Source organism: Aegilops tauschii, chromosome 1, assembly GCF_002575655.3.
Source record: "Aegilops tauschii subsp. strangulata cultivar AL8/78 chromosome 1, Aet v6.0, whole genome shotgun sequence".
Classification (NCBI taxonomy): domain Eukaryota; kingdom Viridiplantae; phylum Streptophyta; class Magnoliopsida; order Poales; family Poaceae; genus Aegilops; species Aegilops tauschii.
The window spans coordinates 102703169-102722114 of NC_053035.3; the positions used below are offsets into that span (position 1 = coordinate 102703169).

The window sequence follows — 18946 nt, forward strand, 5'->3', positions numbered from 1 at the left end:
CCAATAGGCATTCCGTTTCCCCTGAATTTGCGCGCATACCTCCATACGGGCACGAGTGTTATGCTTCAGCATATCTGTACTGACACGCCTTACCCACCCTGGACCACGCAAACCTCTCCAGAGACTGCGTACACCCGGTGCACAAGGTCCACATCGAACTTGAAAACCTGTAGTCGGAACGTTATTGCCATGTGGGACGCCTCTTGGCCGCCTGATGAGGAGTTGGGGGCAAGAGAATGGACGGGCCGATGGGGCCATGGGGCTCCGTCCCCTTCTATATCAGGCGCAGACCCCTCGATCCGTCTCTGATAGAGGCATTTCTCCCGCAGAAGAGCCCGAGACTACTCCCCTGCTTCTTGCTTTCCTTGCCCCATCTCTACCACGAGCTTTCCTGCTGCCATTGGTCCGATCCGACCTTGGAGGCCGCGCTGATGGCTGAAGGGAGTGCTTGTTTCAACTGGGACGTGGCAGCCTCGGCGGCTGGGAACTAGTACACGAGCTCCGGCCATGGCGGAGTTGCACAACACTTCGTCCATAATGATGGTGGTGCTCCAGCCGGGGCGGTTGTCGTCCCGGGCGCTGGATCAAGGGCTTCCGGTGGCATCAGCGAGATGGATCCCACCAGCTTCCCCGGCTACGGGAGCAGCGACGCCCCTACGGCAATCACGGCGACTGCTCGGGCGCTGCCTCGTGCCAGATATAGCAGCCAGGGGTTGACACGGTTCAAAGGGTCCTGGACCGTGGAGGAAGACACGTACGTAGAAAATCCAACCCTAAATTGCAAACCTTTTTCTTTGTCCTTCATCGGTTGCAGCTTCGTCAGTTTCTTTGTGATTGTGCAGGCTGCTCAGGGTGAAGGTGCAGGAATTCGGCCTAGGGAGGTGGGCGGAGGTCACGTTGTACCTCCCTGGCCGGAGCGGGAAGCAGTGTCGGGAGAGATGGACCAACCAACTTGACCCCAACATTGAGGTGATTTCGCAAGATTTAAATTTCTTAACTCCCTAGTCCCTACTAGCAGCTTAATTCTGGGGAATTTTGATGATCTATGATTGAGTGTGCTTAGGGAAAGAAATTTATCGTTGCATTATCTGATTCGTCACCATTCGAAAGTGGGTATTAACTCCCGAATAAATATTTAGTAGTCTTGCATGTCTTTAGTCTAATCAGTAAATGTGGCGATTAATTTCTTCATTTAGGCCACTAAATAATCACCCAAGTGATTTTCTGAAGAATTTTTTGCAGGGAAGTAATTTTCTAAAATTAATAGGGATTGATGTTCCTGCCCACACATTAGCATCTGAAACGTGTACAAGGATTTTGTGTTCAATCCAAAATAAAGAAATCTCACTTGCCCTTACAAATATGGAAATTTACTACTCCCTGTGTTCACAAAGAGAAGATGTTTTGGATATTTCAATATGGACTATACGGACTAAAATAAGTGAACAGACACGCTAAAAAAATCTATATACCTACAATTCAGAAAAATAAATTAGAACATCTTATATTTGTGAGTGGAGGGAGTAATTGACATGGTGTCTCATTTTTAAAACTTAGTTAATTACCCGTACGTTGCAACAGGAGTATAAACATTCTCGGAGATTAGCCCATGATCGCAGGTCTATTATTACATTGGTGCGCTATAATCTTAGCAAGATTTTGTATGCAATTCTCATGATTTACCTGCGATCGTATTGTTAAGCACTTATTTGGTAAGAATTTATTATCTTACCAAAGAAAATATTATTTATGAGAAAGATCGGAGATGGGAGTCAAAATATCATCTTATTGTTAAGCACTTATTTGGTAAAATATTACTAACTTGCCAAAAAATATTATTATTTGAGAGAAAAATCAGAGATGGGAGGAAAAAATCAAATAGGAGAACGGAAGGGGGGAACCATATATATAGAGAGGTTGGATGAAGGAGAGGCTGAAATGAGAACCTTAGGTTCTTTTTAAGTAGTAGAGAAGAGATTCTTGTGTTGGGGAACGTAGTAATTTCAAAAAAATTCCTACGCACACGCAAGATCATGGTGATGCATAGCAACGAGAGGGGAGAGTGTTGTCCACGTACCCTCGTAGACCGAAAGCGGAAGCGTTAACACAACGCGGTTGATGTAGTCGTACGTCTTCACAATCCGACCGATCAAGTACCGAACGTACGGCACCTCCGAGTTCAGCACACGTTCAGCTCGATGACGTCCCTCGAACTCCGATCCAGCCGAGTGTTGAGGGAGAGTTTCGTCAGCACGACGGCGTGGTGACGATGATGATGTTCTACCGACGCAGGGCTTCGCCTAAGCACCGCTATGATATTATCGAGGTGTAATATGGTGGAGGGGGGCACCGCACACGGCTAAGAGATCAATGATCAATTGTTGTGTCTATGGGGTGCCCCCTTGCCCCCGTATATAAAGGATCAAAGGGGGGAGGTGCGGCCAGCCTTGGGGCGCGCCAGGAGAAGTCCTACTCCCACCGGGAGTAGGACTCCCCCCTTTTCCTAGTTGGATTAGGACTTGGGAGGGGGGAAAGAGGAGAGGGAGAAGAAGGAAGGGGGCGCCGCCCCCTTCTCCTTGTCCTATTCGGACTAGGGGGGAGGGGCGCGCGGCCCAGCCCTAGCCGCCTCTCCTCTCTTCCACCTAGGCCCACTAAGGCCCATTATGTTGCCGGGGGTTCCGGTAACCTCCCGGTACTCCGGTAAAATCCTGATTTCACCCGGAACACTTCCGATATCCAAACATTGGCTTCCAATATATCAATCTTCATGTCGCGACCATTTCGAGACTCCTCGTCATGTCCGTGATCACATCCAGGACTCCGAACAACCTTCGGTACATCAAAACATATAAACTCATAATATAACTGTCATCGAAACGTTAAGCGTGCGGACCCTACGGGTTCGAGAACTATGTAGACATGACTGAGAGATGTCTCCGGTCAATAACCAATAGCGGAACCTGGATGCTCATATTGGCTCCCACATATTCTACGAAGATCTTTATCGGTCAGACCGCATAACAATATACGTTGTTCCCTTTGTCATCGGTATGTTACTTGCCCGAGATTCGATTGTCGGTATCTCAATACCTAGTTCAATCTCGTTACCGGCAAGTCTCTTTACTCGTTCTGTAATACATCATCTCGCAACAAACTCATTAGTTGCAATGCTTGCAAGGCTTAAGTGACGTGTATTACCGAGAGGGCCCGGAGATACCTCTCCGACAATCGGAGTGACAAATCCTAATCTCGAAATACGCCAACCCAACAAGTACCTTCGGAGACACCTGTAGAGCACCTTTATAATCACCCAGTTACGTTGTGACATTTGGTAGCACACAAAGTGTTCCTCCGGTAAACGGGAGTTGCATAATCTCATAGTCATAGGAACATGTATAAGTCATGAAGAAAGCAATAGCAACATACTAAACGATCGAGTGCTAAGCTAACGGAATGGGTCAAGTCAATCACATCATTCTCCTAATGATGTGATCCCGTTAATCAAATGACAACTCATGTCAAACATAACCATCTTTGATCAACGAGCTAGTCAAGTAGAGGCATACTAGTGACACTTTGTTTGTCTATGTATTCACACAAGTATTATGTTTCCGGTTAATACAATTCTAGCATGAATAATAAACATTTATCATGATATAAGGAAATAAATAATAACTTTATTATTGCCTCTAGGGCATATTTCCTTCAGTCTCCCACTTGCACTAGAGTCAATAATCTAGATTACACAGTAATGATTCTTACACCCATGGAGCCTTGGTGCTGATCATGTTTTGCTCGTGCAAGAGGCTTAGTCAACGGGTCTGCAACATTCAGATCCGTATGTATCTTGCAAATTTCTATGTCTCCCACCTGGACTAAATCCCGGATGGAATTGAAGCGTCAATTGATGTGCTTGGTTCTCTTGTGAAATCTGGATTCCTTTGCTAAGGCAATTGCACCAGTATTGTCACAAAAGATTTTCATTGGACCCGATGCACTAGGTATGACACCTAGATCGGATATGAACTCCTTCATCCAGACTCCTTCATTTGCTGCTTCCGAAGCAGCTATGTACTCCGCTTCACACGTAGATCCCGCCACGACGCTTTGTTTAGAACTGCACCAACTGACAGCTCCACCGTTCAATGTAAACACTTATCCGGTTTGCGATTTAGAATCGTCCGGATCAGTGTCAAAGCTTGCATCGACGTAACCATTTACGATGAGCTCTTTGTCACCTCCATAAACGAGAAATGTATCCTTAGTCCTTTTCAGGTATTTCAGGATGTTCTTGACCGCTGTCCAGTGATCCACTCCTGGATTACTTTGGTACCTTCCTGCTAGACTTATAGCAAGGCATACATCAGGTCTGGTACACAGCATTGCATACATGATAGAGCCTATGGCTGAAGCATAGGGAACATCTTTCATCTTCTCTCTATCTTCTGCAGTGGTCGGGCATTGAGTCTTACTCAACTTCACACCTTGTAACACAGGCAAGAACCCTTTCTTTGCTTGATCCATTTTGAACTTCTTCAAAACTTTGTCAAGGTATGTGCTTTGTGAAAGTCCAATTAAGCGTCTTGATCTATCTCTATAGATCTTGATGCCCAATATATATGCAGCTTCACCGAGGTCTTTCATTGAAAAACTCTTATTCAAGTATCCCTTTATGCTATCCAGAAATTCTATATCATTTCCAATCAGCAATATGTCATCCACATATAATATCAGAAATGCTACAACGCTCCCACTCACTTTCTTGTAAATACAGGCTTCTCCAAAAGTCTGTACAAAACCAAATGCTTTGATCACACTATCAAAGCGTTTATTCCAACTCCGAGAGGCTTGCACCAGTCCATAAATGGATCGCTGGAGCTTGCACACTTTGTTAGCTCCCTTTGGATCGACAAAACCTTCCGGTTGCATCATATACAACTCTTCTTCCAGAAATCCATTCAGGAATGCATTTTTGACATCCATTTGCCAAATTTTATAATCATAAAATGCGGCAATTGCTAACATGATTCGGACAGACTTAAGCATCGCTACGGGTGAGAAGGTCTAATCGTAGTTAATCCCTTGAACTTGTCGAAAACCTTTCGCAACAAGTCGAGCTTTATAGACAGTAACATTACCGTCAGCGTCAGTCTTCTTCTTGAAGATCCATTTATTTTCAATGGCTTGCCGATCATCGGGCAAGTCAACCAAAGTCCATACTTTGTTCTCATACATGGATCCCATCTCGGATTTCATGGCCTCAAGCCATTTTGCGGAATCTGGGCTCACCATCGCTTCTTCATAGTTCGTAGGTTCGTCATGGTCTAGTAACATAACCTCCAGAACAGGATTACCGTACCACTCTGGTGCGAATCTTACTCTGGTTGACCTACGAGGTTCAGTAATAACTTGATCTGAAGTTTCATGATCATCATCATTAACTTCCTCACTAATTGGTGTAGGTGTCGCAGAAACCGGTTTCTGTGATGAACTACTTTCCAATAAGGGAGCAGGTACAGTTACCTCATCAAGTTCTACTTTCCTCCCACTCACTTCTTTCGAGAGAAACTCCTCCGAATTTAGCAACAAAAGTTTTGCCTTCGGATCTGTGATAGAAAGTGTACCCAACAGTCTCCTTTGGGTATCCTATGAAGACACATTTCTCCGATTTGGGTTCGAGCTTATCAGGTTGAAGTTTTTTCACATAAGCATCGCAGCCCCAAACTTTAAGAAACGACAACTTTGGTTTCTTGCCAAACCACAGTTCATAAGGCGTCGTCTCAACGGATTTTTATGGTGCCCTATTTAACGTGAATGCAGCCGTCTCTAAAGCATAACCCCAAAACGATGGCGGTAAATCAGTAAGAGACATCATAGATCGCACCATATCTAGTAGAGTACGATTACGATGTTTGGACACACCATTACGCTGTGGTGTTCCGGGTGGCGTGAGTTGCGAAACTATTCCGCATTGTTTCAAATGAAGACCAAACTCATAACTCAAATATTCTCCTCCACGATCAGATCGTAGAAATTTTATTTTCTTGTTACGATGATTTTCAACTTCACTCTAAAATTCTTTGAACTTTTCAAATGTTTCAGACTTATGTTTCATTAAGTAGATATACCCATATCTGCTCAAATCATCTGTGAAGGTGAGAAAATAACGATATCCGCCACGAGCCTCAATATTCATCGGACCACATACATCTGTATGTATGATTTCCAACAAATCTGTTGCTCTCTCCATAGTTCCGGAGAACAGTGTTTTAGTCATCTTCCCCATGAGGCACGGTTCGCAAGTACCAAGTGATTCATAATCAAGTGGTTCCAAAAGTCCATCAGTATGGAGTTTCTTCATGCGCTTTACACCGATATGACCTAAACGGCAGTGCCACAAATAAGTTGCACTATCATTATCAACTCTGCATCTTTTGGCTTCAATATTATGAATATGTGTATCACTACTATCGAGATTCAACAAAAATAGACCACTCTTCAAGGGTGCATGACCATAAAAGACATTACTCATATAAATAGAACAACCATTATTCTCTGATTTAAATGAATAACCGTCTCGCATCAAACAAGATCCAGATATAATGTTCATGCTTAACGCTGGCATCAAATAACAATTATTTAGGTCTAAAACTAATCCCGAAGGTAGATGTAGAGGTAGCGTGCCGACCGCGATCACATCGACTTTGGAACCATTTCCCACGCGCATCGTCACCTCGTCCTTAGCCAATCTTCGCTTAATCCGTAGCCCCTGTTTCGAGTTGCAAATATTAGCAACAGAACCAGTATCAAATACCCAGGTGCTACTGCGAGCATTAGTAAGGTACACATCAATATAATGTATATCACATATACCTTTGTTCACCTTGCCATCCTTTTTATCCGCCAAATACTTGGGGCAGTTCCGCTTCCAGTGACCAGTCTGCTTGCAGTAGAAGCACTCAGTCTCAGGCTTAGGTCCAGACTTGGGTTTCTTCTCCTGAACAGCAACTTGCTTGCTGTTCTTCTTGAAGTTCCCCTTCTTCTTCCCTTTGCCCTTTTTCTTGAAACTAGTGGTCTTATTGACCATCAACACTTGATGCTCCTTTTTGATTTCTACCTCCGCAGCCTTTAGCATTGCGAAGAGCTCGGGAATCGTCTTATCCATCCCTTGCATGTTCTAGTTCATCACGAAGCTCTTGTAGCTTGGTGGCAGTGATTGAAGAATTCTGTCAATGACGCTATCATCCGGAAGATTAACTCCCAGTTGAATCAAGTGATTGTTATACCCACACATTTTGAGTATATGCTCACTGACAGAACTATTCTCTTCCATCTTACAGCTGTAGAATTTATTGGAGACTTCATATCTCTCAATCCGGGCATTTGCTTGAAATATTAACTTCAACTCTTGGAACATCTCATATGCTCCATGACGTTCAAAACGTCGTTGAAGACCTGGTTCTAAGCCGTAAAGCATGGCACACTGAACTATCGAGTAGTCATCAGCTTTGCTCTGCCAGACGTTCATAACATCTGGTGTTGCTCCTGGAGCAGGCCTGGCACCCAGTGGTGCTTGCAGGACGTAATTTTTCTGTGCAGCAATGTGGATAATCCTCAAGTTACAGACCCAGTCTGTGTAATTGCTACCATCATCTTTCAACTTTGCTTTAACAAGGAACGCATTAAAATTCAACGGAACAACAGCACCGGCCATCTATCTACAATCAACATAGACAAGCAAGATACTATCAGGTACTAAGTTCATGATAAATTCAAGTTCAATTAATCATATTACTTAAGAACTCCCACTTAGATAGACATCCCTCTAATCCTCTAAGTGATCACGTGATCCATATCAACTAAACCATGTCCGATCATCACGTGAGAGGGAGTAGTTTCAACGGTGAACATCACTATGTTGATCATATCTACTATATGATTCACGCTCGACCTTTCGGTCTCCGTGTTCCAAGGCCATATCTGTTATATGCTAGGCTCGTCAAGTTTAACCTGAGTATTCCGCGTGTGCAACTGTTTTGCACCCGTTGTATTTGAACGTAGAGCCTATCACACCCGATCATCACGTGATGTCTCAGCACGAAGAACTTTCGCAACAGTGCATACTCAGGGAGAACACTTATACTTTGATAATTTAGTGAGGGATCATCTTATAATGCTACCGTCAATCAAAGCAAGATAAGATGCATAAAAAGATAAACATCACATGCAATAAATATAAGTGATATGATATGGCCATCATCATCTTGTGCTTGTGATCTCCATCTCCGAAGCACCGTCATGATCATCATCGTCACCGGCGCGACACCTTGATCTCCATCATAGCATCGTTGTCGTCTCGCCAATCTTATGCTTCTATGACTATCGCTACCGCTTAGTGATAAAGTAAAGCATTACAGGGCGATTGCATTGCATACAATAAAGCGACAACCATATGGCTCCTGCCAGTTGCCGATAACTCAGTTACAAAACATGATCATCTCATACAAAAAAATTTAGCATCATGTCTTGACCATATCACATCACAACATGCCCTGCAAAAACAAATTAGACGTCCTCTACTTTGTTGTTGCAAGTTTTACGTGGCTGCTACGGGCTTAGCAAAAACCGTTCTTACCTACGCATCAAAAACCACAACGATAGTTTGTCAAGTTGGTGCTGTTTTAACCTTCGCAAGGACCAGGCGTAGCCACACTCGGTTCAACTAAAGTTGGAGAAACTGACACCCGCCAGCCACCTCTGTGCAAAGCACGTCAGAAGAACCAGTCTCGCCTAAGCGTACGCGTAATGTCGGTCCGGACCGCTTCATCCAACAATACCGCCGAACCAAAGTATGACATGCTGGTAAGCAGTATGACTTATATCGCCCACAACTCACTTGTGTTCTACTCGTGCATATGACATCTACGCATAAAACCTGGCTCGGATGCCACTGTTAGGGAACGTAGTAATTTCAAAAAAATTCCTACGCACACGCAAGATCATGGTGATGCATAGCAATGAGAGGGGAGAGTGTTGTCCACGTACCCTCGTAGACCGAAAGTGGAAGCGTTAACACAACGCGGTTGATGTAGTCGTACGTCTTCACAATCCGACCGATCAAGTACCGAACGTACGACACCTCCGAGTTCAGCACACGTTTAGCTCGATGACGTCCCTCGAACTCTGATCCAGCCGAGTGTTGAGGGAGAGTTTCGTCAGCACGACGGCGTGGTGACGATGATGATGTTCTACCGACGCAGGGCTTCGCCTAAGCACCGCTACGATATTATCGAGGTGTAATATGGTGGAGGGGGGCACCGCACACGGCTAAGAGATCAATGATCAATTTTTGTGTCTATGGGGTGCCCCGTTGCCCCCGTATATAAAGGATCAAAGGGGGAAGGTGCGGCCAGCCTTGGGGCGCGCCAGGAGGAGTCCTACTCCCACCGGGAGTAGGACTCCCCCCTTTTCCTAGTTGGATTAGGACTTGGGAGGGGGGAAAGAGGAGAGGGAGAAGAAGGAAGGGGGCGCCGCCCCCTTCTCCTTGTCCTATTCGGACTAGGGGGGAGGGGCGCGCGGCCCAGCCCTAGCCGCCTCTCCTCTCTTCCACCTAGGCCCACTAAGGCCCATTATGTTGCCGGGGGTTCCGGTAACCTCCCGGTACTCCGGTAAAATCCTGATTTCACCCGGAACACTTCCGATATCCAAACATTGGCTTCCAATATATCAATCTTCATGTCGCGACCATTTCGAGACTCCTCGTCATGTCCGTGATCACATCCAGGACTCCGAACAACCTTCGGTACATCAAAACATATAAACTCATAATATAACTGTCATCGAAACGTTAAGCGTGCGGACCCTACGGGTTCGAGAACTATGTAGACATGACTGAGAGATGTCTCCGGTCAATAACCAATAGCGGAACCTGGATGCTCATATTGGCTCCCACATATTCTACGAAGATCTTTATCGGTCAGACCGCATAACAATATACGTTGTTCCCTTTGTCATCGGTATGTTACTTGCCCGAGATTCGATTGTCGGTATCTCAATACCTAGTTCAATCTCGTTACCGGCAAGTCTCTTTACTCGTTCTGTAATACATCATCTCGCAACAAACTCATTAGTTGCAATGCTTGCAAGGCTTAAGTGACGTGTATTACCGAGAGGGCCCGGAGATACCTCTCCGACAATCGGAGTGACAAATCCTAATCTCGAAATACGCCAACCCAACAAGTACCTTCGGAGACACCTGTAGAGCACCTTTATAATCACCCAGTTACGTTGTGACATTTGGTAGCACACAAAGTGTTCCTCCGGTAAACGGGAGTTGCATAATCTCATAGTCATAGGAACATGTATAAGTCATGAAGAAAGCAATAGCAACATACTAAACGATCGAGTGCTAAGCTAACGGAATGGGTCAAGTCAATCACATCATTCTCCTAATGATGTGATCCCGTTAATCAAATGACAACTCATGTCAAACATAACCATCTTTGATCAACGAGCTAGTCAAGTAGAGGCATACTAGTGACACTTTGTTTGTCTATGTATTCACACAAGTATTATGTTTCCGGTTAATACAATTCTAGCATGAATAATAAACATTTATCATGATATAAGGAAATAAATAATAACTTTATTATTGCCTCTAGGGCATATTTCCTTCATCTTGGCCACTAAGCGATCACCCAATTAAAAAAATTGTCTTGATTATTTGTCAAATTACTACCTATTTGTGAGTTGCCACAATTTGATATCCCTAAAGTAAGAGTTGATGTTCTAGCCCACAAAGTAGCATTTGAGATGTGGTACTTTCATTAGTTGAATCATATCTAGAAAATAAGTCACATGCTTCCATATATAATGCTCATAGCCTGATTACACATGTTCCAAAATTTTGATGATGTTTATTTGTGAAATTGCTACTTTTTTATTATGGTTTTCCTGAATTTGGTAAATAGGAGTGGATGTTCCTGCCCCCAGATTAGCATTTGAGATATGTGTCTGTGACCTAATGGAGCTCCACTCCACTCCCTCCAGATTGGACTAGCTATGCAAGGTAGGCCCTACTTCAGGGTGCATGTGCGGCCTGCTTTGCCGATGGAGATGTGCATGCCACCAGCCCATGCACCGAGCCCTCTGCTTGCTGCCCTGGGCTCGACGATGAGTTGCGTATGCCATCAACCCATGCACCCCCCCGAGTCCTCTGTTTTTGGCCTGATGGAACCCGCATGCCCATCTTCATGCCTCGCTTCCCAACCCGATAGTTCGGCAAAGCAACCCCAACGATGAAAGAGATCGACAATATGCAGGCCAGTTGCGCTCTTGACAGAGATGGCATGCGACGCTTTGTGCCGGTGCCGCCTCCCATTCTCCCTGCTCTACGAGCAACAATCCAACCAGGTCGCCACAACAAGGAGGGAAACATTCACGAGGGTCGCCGTCTTTGACATCAACCAACGCAGTCCGCACGTGAGTGCCAAGAAAATGGTCATGCACATCGCCTAGCTCATGGAAAGGCTTCTTTGCCAACATATGTGAGTCATTGGTGAGGGTGAATAGGTCAACGAGGAAGTGAATACCGCTTCGTGGCTCTGTTCCAGAGGAGACCGCTAGACATATAGAACATCGCGCTTCGGGCGCTTTTGCAACTTGATGCGATTTGGCGACAAACATGGATAATGTTTTGATGGAGCATGGTGGTGATGGTGGTCGAGAGATGCCATCGCCGATCAGTGAGTACATCGTCGAAACGACCTGATTGCCTTGGTTCATCTGATGATGTAGTTTAGTTCATATGTTAGATATCAATCATTTGGGGCTCCTGATTGTAGTTGTTGTTGTGTGCGACTACTTATTGTTGCCCTGGAGAGGCACTATGGACTTCTACCGGAGTTGTGTCCTTGACTGTTCGACTTTGCTCAGTTTCAACCTCAGTTTTTTGAATTGGGTTGTGCAAGCTCAATTTCCGGAATAGGAGAGCCACTATCGATGAAACCATTGCTGCCTCTGTGTGTCATCTTGCATGTATCCAGGAAACTAAGCTTGACGTGGTTGACTCCATGATTGTTGCCTTCCTTGGAGGCTACAGGCTGAAGGGGTTTCCCCAACACCCAACTACTGGTACAAGTGGTGGGATTCTCATCTTGGGAAGAAGATCATGTCCTTGTAGAGGATGTGCACTTTGGCACCTACACATTCTCTACCAATGTCTCCATCGTTAGATCTGAAACCTCCTTTAAGATTACCACATTGTATGGGCCAACAAGAAATATCCATAATGATATCTTCTTCGAAGAGATGATGAATAAAAATCCCCATCCTCGAGATAAAGTCTTGACATAGGCAACTTCAACCAAATATACCGCTCCAGAGATAATAACCATGCCAATGCGAACCATAGCCGCACCTTTTGCTTTCGGAATGCTCTTGTATTTTGTGATCTACAAGAAACCCACCTCCAGAAAAAAAAATGTACACTTGGGAAAATAAGCAAAGCAACCCAACCATGTCCAAGCTTGATGGCTTCTTTTGCAATGAAGATTGGGATATTACTTTTGACAAGAACATTATGAATTCCCTCTCCTCATCACTTTCGGATCATTGTCTTCTCCACCAGGTCAATGAGATAGCCCTTGGCGACCAAAGACCATCCGCTTTGCTTTTTTTGGGACCAACATGCCCGGATTTCACCAGTTGTTTCAAGATGCATGGATGAGCTCTCTAAGCACACTAAGCCTTATCAAAGGCTCTTTCACAAAGTTGAAAAGAATTAGTCAAAGGCTTAATACTTGGAGTAAAACTATTTCCTTCAATGCCAAAGTCCAACTTCACCTGACCTTAGAGATCATTCTTTGGTTGGATGAGGCCTAGGATAATAGGGAGCTAAGTAATGATGAGAAGGATCTTTGAAAGAGACTTAAAATAAGTGTGATTGGGCTCGTGGTCATGGAGAGAACAAGGAAGAGACAAATCTTGAGGATCAAAAATATTAAAGACAAAGACAATAACACTTGTTACTTTCACCCAAGGGTGAATGGGCAAGGGAGGAAAAATCTTATACATCATCTCAAACATGGGAATGACTGGGTGATGGATCATGACTACAAGAAAAACATTGTTCACTCACACTTCTTTGCTATAAATAAAAGAGTGCCTAGTGTGCAAAGAACATCAATTGGCCAATGATTCCCATTGCTGGCCATGATCTCTCCGCTCTTGGAGATGCCATCAAAAAGAAGGAGGTCAAGGCTGTGATCTTTGCCCTACCTAGTGACAAAGCATGCGGGCCCGATGGCTTAACAAAAAATTCATCAAGGATTGTTGGGATATTATTGAGGATGACAACATGCTCATGATCAATAATTTCTTAGACCTCCACGTGGAAAACTTCCATTGGCTAAACTCATCAAATGTTACACTCATCCCCAAGAAAGATTGCACCAAGGACATTTCAAATTTTAGTACTATTAGCCTTATTTGTGTCATGGCCAAGCTCATTGTCAAAACCCTTGCTCTATGAGGTTGGCTCTGCACATGAATGATATTGTTTCCATTGCACTGATTTCATCAAGAGGAGGAGTATCCACTATAACTTCATGTATATGCGCGATTTGGCTAGAAGATTTTACCACATCAAGACACCTACACTCCTCATCAAGCTCCACATAAAGAAGGCCATAGATTCCATTAGGTGGTATTATTTTATAGACATGTTGAGTCACCATGGCTTCCAAGGCCACTCCTGGGGATGGATCTCCACTCTCCCCACCTAATCTTCTTCCCGAGTTTTGCTTAGTGCAATAGTTGAGGACCTGATCAAGCACGCTCATGGGCTTTGTCAGGGCCCCCCCTTTCCCCTTTGCTTTTCGAGCTTGCCATTAACCCGCTGCAATATATCTTGAACAAGGCTACAACCTAAGGAAAGCTTCATCCTCTTAGTGGGTGGCACACAGACATTCATGCTTCCTTTTAGACCAGCGATGTGATAGTTTTATGTGCCCCTATCAAGGAACAAGTCCAATTCCTCGCCACCACGCTTGCCTATTTCAAGATACTAACATCCTTGTCACAAATTGTAGAAGGAGCATTGTTGCACCTATCTGGTGCGATAACATCGACCTTGATGACATCCTTCAGTCCTTTCCAGCAGGCCACTAATCCCTTCCCATAAGTTACCTTAGCCTGCCCCACACGGTCAAAGAGTACAGAGGGTCCACTTGCAACACTTAGAACATAAAGACGCCAAGAAATTAGCACCTTGGAGAGGAAAACATGTAGCTACAGCAGGCATTCAAATGGTGCTCAGGAGGCGTCCATATACCATATTTCACCACTTGACCTCCTAGTGGAGGTTCTTAGGAATACTGATAGAATGAGGTGTGCCTATCTTTGGGAATGGATAGATAAAGTGACCAGTGGTAATTGCGAAATTAATTTGGAGCAAGTTTGCAGGCTGAAGGAGTTTGGTAGCCCAAGAATTCTTAATCTTGGAAGTTCACCATCGCGCTTTGCTTATGATGTTTATCGCTTGACCAACATGACCCGCATAGGGCGTGGTGCATTATGGGGATGTCATGCAACAATGATGATCATGATCCCTTCCCAGCGGGCACTAAGGTTATGACTGTTGATGGAAATAAATCCAAATTTTGGGAGTCATCATGGCTAGAGAGGTTGAGGCCTAAAGACAATGTGCCAATGTTTTGGGGGATATCTTGCAAGAATGGCGGCATCATATATAACAAGGCTTTGGGAGATGGTTTTTGGGTTCTATAGATTGACAGTCAAGGAGGCCTAACACTAGGGCACATCAACAATTCATCATTTTGTGGGATAAACTTGCCAATGTCATCATCTAACCAGATATCCCAGATACAATCATGTGGAAGCTGACTAACGATAGGAACTATACCACCTCATCGGCCTACAAGGCTCGATTGACTGACCACATCTGATCCAACTTCTTATCCATGGCCTGAAAGGTTTGGGCATCTCCCAAATATATAGGTTTTTTACTTGGATAGTCACCCAAAATGGGATTTGGACGGCAAACAGGCTACAATGTTGAGAGTGGCCAAATTGCGACTGATGCCCTCTTTGCAACCAAGTGTAAGAATCAACAGCTCACCTCCTCTTCAAGTGTTGATTCTCTCTTTGATTTTGGAACGATGTGGTTTCTTGGCTTGGTCTTCATGTTAGTGCGGATCTTTGGCAACATTTTGAGACTGTGAAGACTTGGTGGGAAGGAGTTCTCCACAACAATTCGAAGCTGAGGAAAGCTCTATTTTCTTTGCTCCTTTTTGTTAGATGCGAGATTTGGAAGGAAAGGAACTCGTGTGTCTTTCAAAACAAAGCGACATCGGTGGTGATCATTGTTTGCATCATACAAGACGATGCATGGCTTTGGGTTATTATGGGGGCTAAGAATTTGAGTAATGTAATTTCGTGAGAGTAATTTATTGTCTTCGTGTCACTTTTGTGGTATCTTACAAACTAATCTTGCTAATAAATAAAGATGGCAAATCTTTTGCCTTGTTCGAAAAAAAGGGAGTCCAAAACTATAAATAAAAAATGACACTTGCACTTGCGATATAATCGATATTGCTAACTGAAATTTTTCTAGAAGTTTTGTAAATCTTGGCCACCTCAAATTGCACAATATTGATCCCCAACATTGTAGCACATGCAATATATGTGTAATTTTTAACAGGATTTGTCCAAAATAATTAAATACGTGTAATTTTTAACAGTATCTCTCCAAAATAAAGAAGTCACATCATTTTTTATATGGGTCCATTCCCCAAATAATTATTCCCATACTAACTTTTTTCCTTTCCATTTTCTATGAAGCTCATTCCACCATTTCAGTAATTTATATCAGCAGTAGGTCAGTTTGTGAGAGTATATGACGCTTGGTTGTCTGGAAATTTTCTAACCAATAGATTCCTAAGATACTTTAATATTCCTTAGATACTTTGAGACGCGTGCTATGTTTTCTAATCTTGGCAAATTTTATCTTGTTCAAGACTGTTGCATTAGTTTTTTATTGTTTCAAAGTCTAACATAATGTTTCATTATGTACAGTAAATCTGATCCGAAAAAGTGCATTTTTTTATTGCTACACAATGAAACATTATAATACACTTTGAAACAAGAAAAAACTTAGAAACATTTTGTTACTCTAGAAAAAACAAAAAAAATTGCGAACAACAAGAAAAGTTAGTATAAATGTCAAAGCAATGGCGAATGGCGGTTGGCTTCTAAATAGACAACGCTTCCAATGACATATGGGTGTTGTCTCGCGTTCAAAAAAAGTCAAGTTAGTAAATACTACTTTTGGTGTGCAGTGTTGTGTTCAATTGTAATTCAATGGAATGTTATGTCATAATTAATTAACTCACAAATATTTCCCTTGCAGAGGAAAAAATGGACCAAAGCGGAAGACATGAAGCTGATCGAGATGCATCAGACTTGGGGGAACTGTTGGTCGGTGATCGCCCGACTACTCCCCGGTCGGTGAGACAACGCCGTCAAGAACCACTGGAATGCCACCAAGCGCAGTCTGAACGCGAAGCGCCATCTCAAGAAGAGGAATAGTGAGCAGCCACCTCCTGGCCAACTCTCCCTCCTTATGGAGTACATCCGCAGCCTTGACCCGCACACCGAATCACCCACAGAGACACCTCCGGTGTCCCCACCGTTGTATCATGACCAACAACACGGTGGGAAAATGGGGATGGCCGGTACAGACTCTGTCGTCGTCATCGCCCCTACCACGCAAGCGTACCCGAGTTACCCTAATCCGGCCATGACTGGTATGTACTACCACCCAAACCCGACCAACATGCAGTACTGGGCGCCGGACTTGAATGTCGTCGATGGGAAAAAAAGAGGGGTACTCATACTACATCCCTCCCAACACGCACCTGAACCACCACCAGTCGTATGGTTTGTCGCCGACACAGATGGTTAGCGAGCAAGACATCCAGCAGGCGGCCAATGCGAGCATGAACATGTATGCGTTCATCGGACAACATACCCTCCCAACGAACAATCTGAAGGCGGCGGTAGAGATGCACCGCGAGTCCTCCACCAAGAACCAACAAGGCAACATGCATGGTGGAGCTGGCGGATGGTCCTACTACTATGGCATGGATGCGGCTGGTCCGAGCGGCCCCGCAGGAGGTAGTGGTAGCGGGAATGACCCTGATGGCATTGACATGGTGTAGATGGCCTCGAGAGAGTTTGCCACACAGGACGAGGAGGTGGTCACCCTTAATCGGCTGACTAGATTCGAGTGAGACGTACATGTCCCCGAAGGATTTCATGTCTAAGGAGAACAATGAGATTGTATGTGTGTTGAGCTTGTGTACTTTGTTTGATATCAGTATTTTGTAAAGGTACTTTATGTGGTCCATTTGGGGAAGTACATTAATTTTTTCGCATTTTCTAATCCTTGGGAAATCGTTTTAGTTAATTTTGGTAGAGAAGAGGTAGAAAAATGAGGCAAAGGAAAAGGTGAGATGGCCAGCCAAGATATCCTAATGTACCCGAGACGTAAACGGTGTTGCTGGCCACGACATCTCCATAGACGACTAACAGAGGGTTGATAGGTTCAGATTGAGAGGAGTGTGGTCACCTACGATAGAATATATGGCAGGGTGGGTGCGAATTAGAGGGAAGGCATGAGCGGCGGCATATCATACAAGAAAGGGCAGTGAGGCAACGTGTGATAGCATTGTTAGTTAGGGTAGAGGTGGCGGTGCTGCCGATGATACAAATGGGTCAGTTGGAAGAGGAACCCACTAGGGGAGGAAGAAGGGTGGCCAGGAAATCAACTAAAATAAAAAATACAGGCACTGTTAATTAGGTGGTACTTACTTTGTTGTACTAGTTGATACACAGTTGAAGTTGAGATGACAGAGTTGAATAAGTGCAGTTGAAAAAATATTGTTGTGTCCCAAACATTAGAGTTCATATTGTGTAGCTGGAATAGACGATGCAGTTTAGAAAGTGCAATTGAAAAACGCGATGCAGTCGAAACATTATTGTTCAACGGGTGATATATGTAGTTGAAACACATGAAAAATATAGTTGAAACACATGATGAAGTTTTTAAAATGTAGTTGAATCAACTACATAAAGTGTATGCTAGTTTCTTACCAACTAAACATTTATGAGTTAGTATTTTGCTTGTGCATATACTTATGATGTGCTTGTTTAAAAAATTTGGTGAAGCCATGTCATTATTATTTTTCACTTTTTTGCAGAGAGTGGCATCTTGTCGACAATATCCTTTATCTCCTCCATGGTTGCCCTTCCTCTTAATTTTTTCTAGTTCCACTCGCTCAAGGGATCCATATGCATTGATGGGTTTTCACGTTCTCTTCATCTTTTCCAAACTTGAGTGGTCGATAAAGCCATGCATCATAACATATGCTCTCTCTCTCTCTCTCTCTCATGCATGGAAATAATCCATTCCTATCATCTCTCTGCAACAACTTTGTATTTGTGGCACTGACCGTGCCTCTGATGTCTTTTTTTACTGAAAGTGCATCAGTTGTCTTACGCTTACGTAATCACTATACCGCAGTTCACCATGAGGACGATGTAGCATCATAAATCTAGTGATAAACAATGTCAATGTTGGATTTGATGTATGGCAAGCGACAATGGTGATTGCACCCTACAAGGCTCTGCTCAGAATGGTATGTGCAAACATGGTCATGGTATAGCTCCACAATGGCCGAGAGGTGTCTTCAAATAAACGTTCTATTTCTATGTGTTTTTGCAATTAAACTGTGGTATAAGGGGGCCCATGCCCAATCCTCAATTGGCCAAAGTTCATTTATGGAATCCTCCTTATCAAATCGTTTGACTAACCATGTGAGACAACAAAAGATAGAAATTTCTATAGCTTGACCCCGGGTCATCC

At 43.9% G+C, this 18946-nt stretch overlaps 1 pseudogene; it reads left to right on the forward strand.

Annotated features, from left to right (window-relative positions):
• The first annotated feature begins 340 nt into the window (after positions 1-340).
• On the forward strand, positions 341-17446 carry LOC109756383 (uncharacterized; annotated as a pseudogene).
• The last annotated feature ends 1500 nt before the right edge of the window (positions 17447-18946 follow it).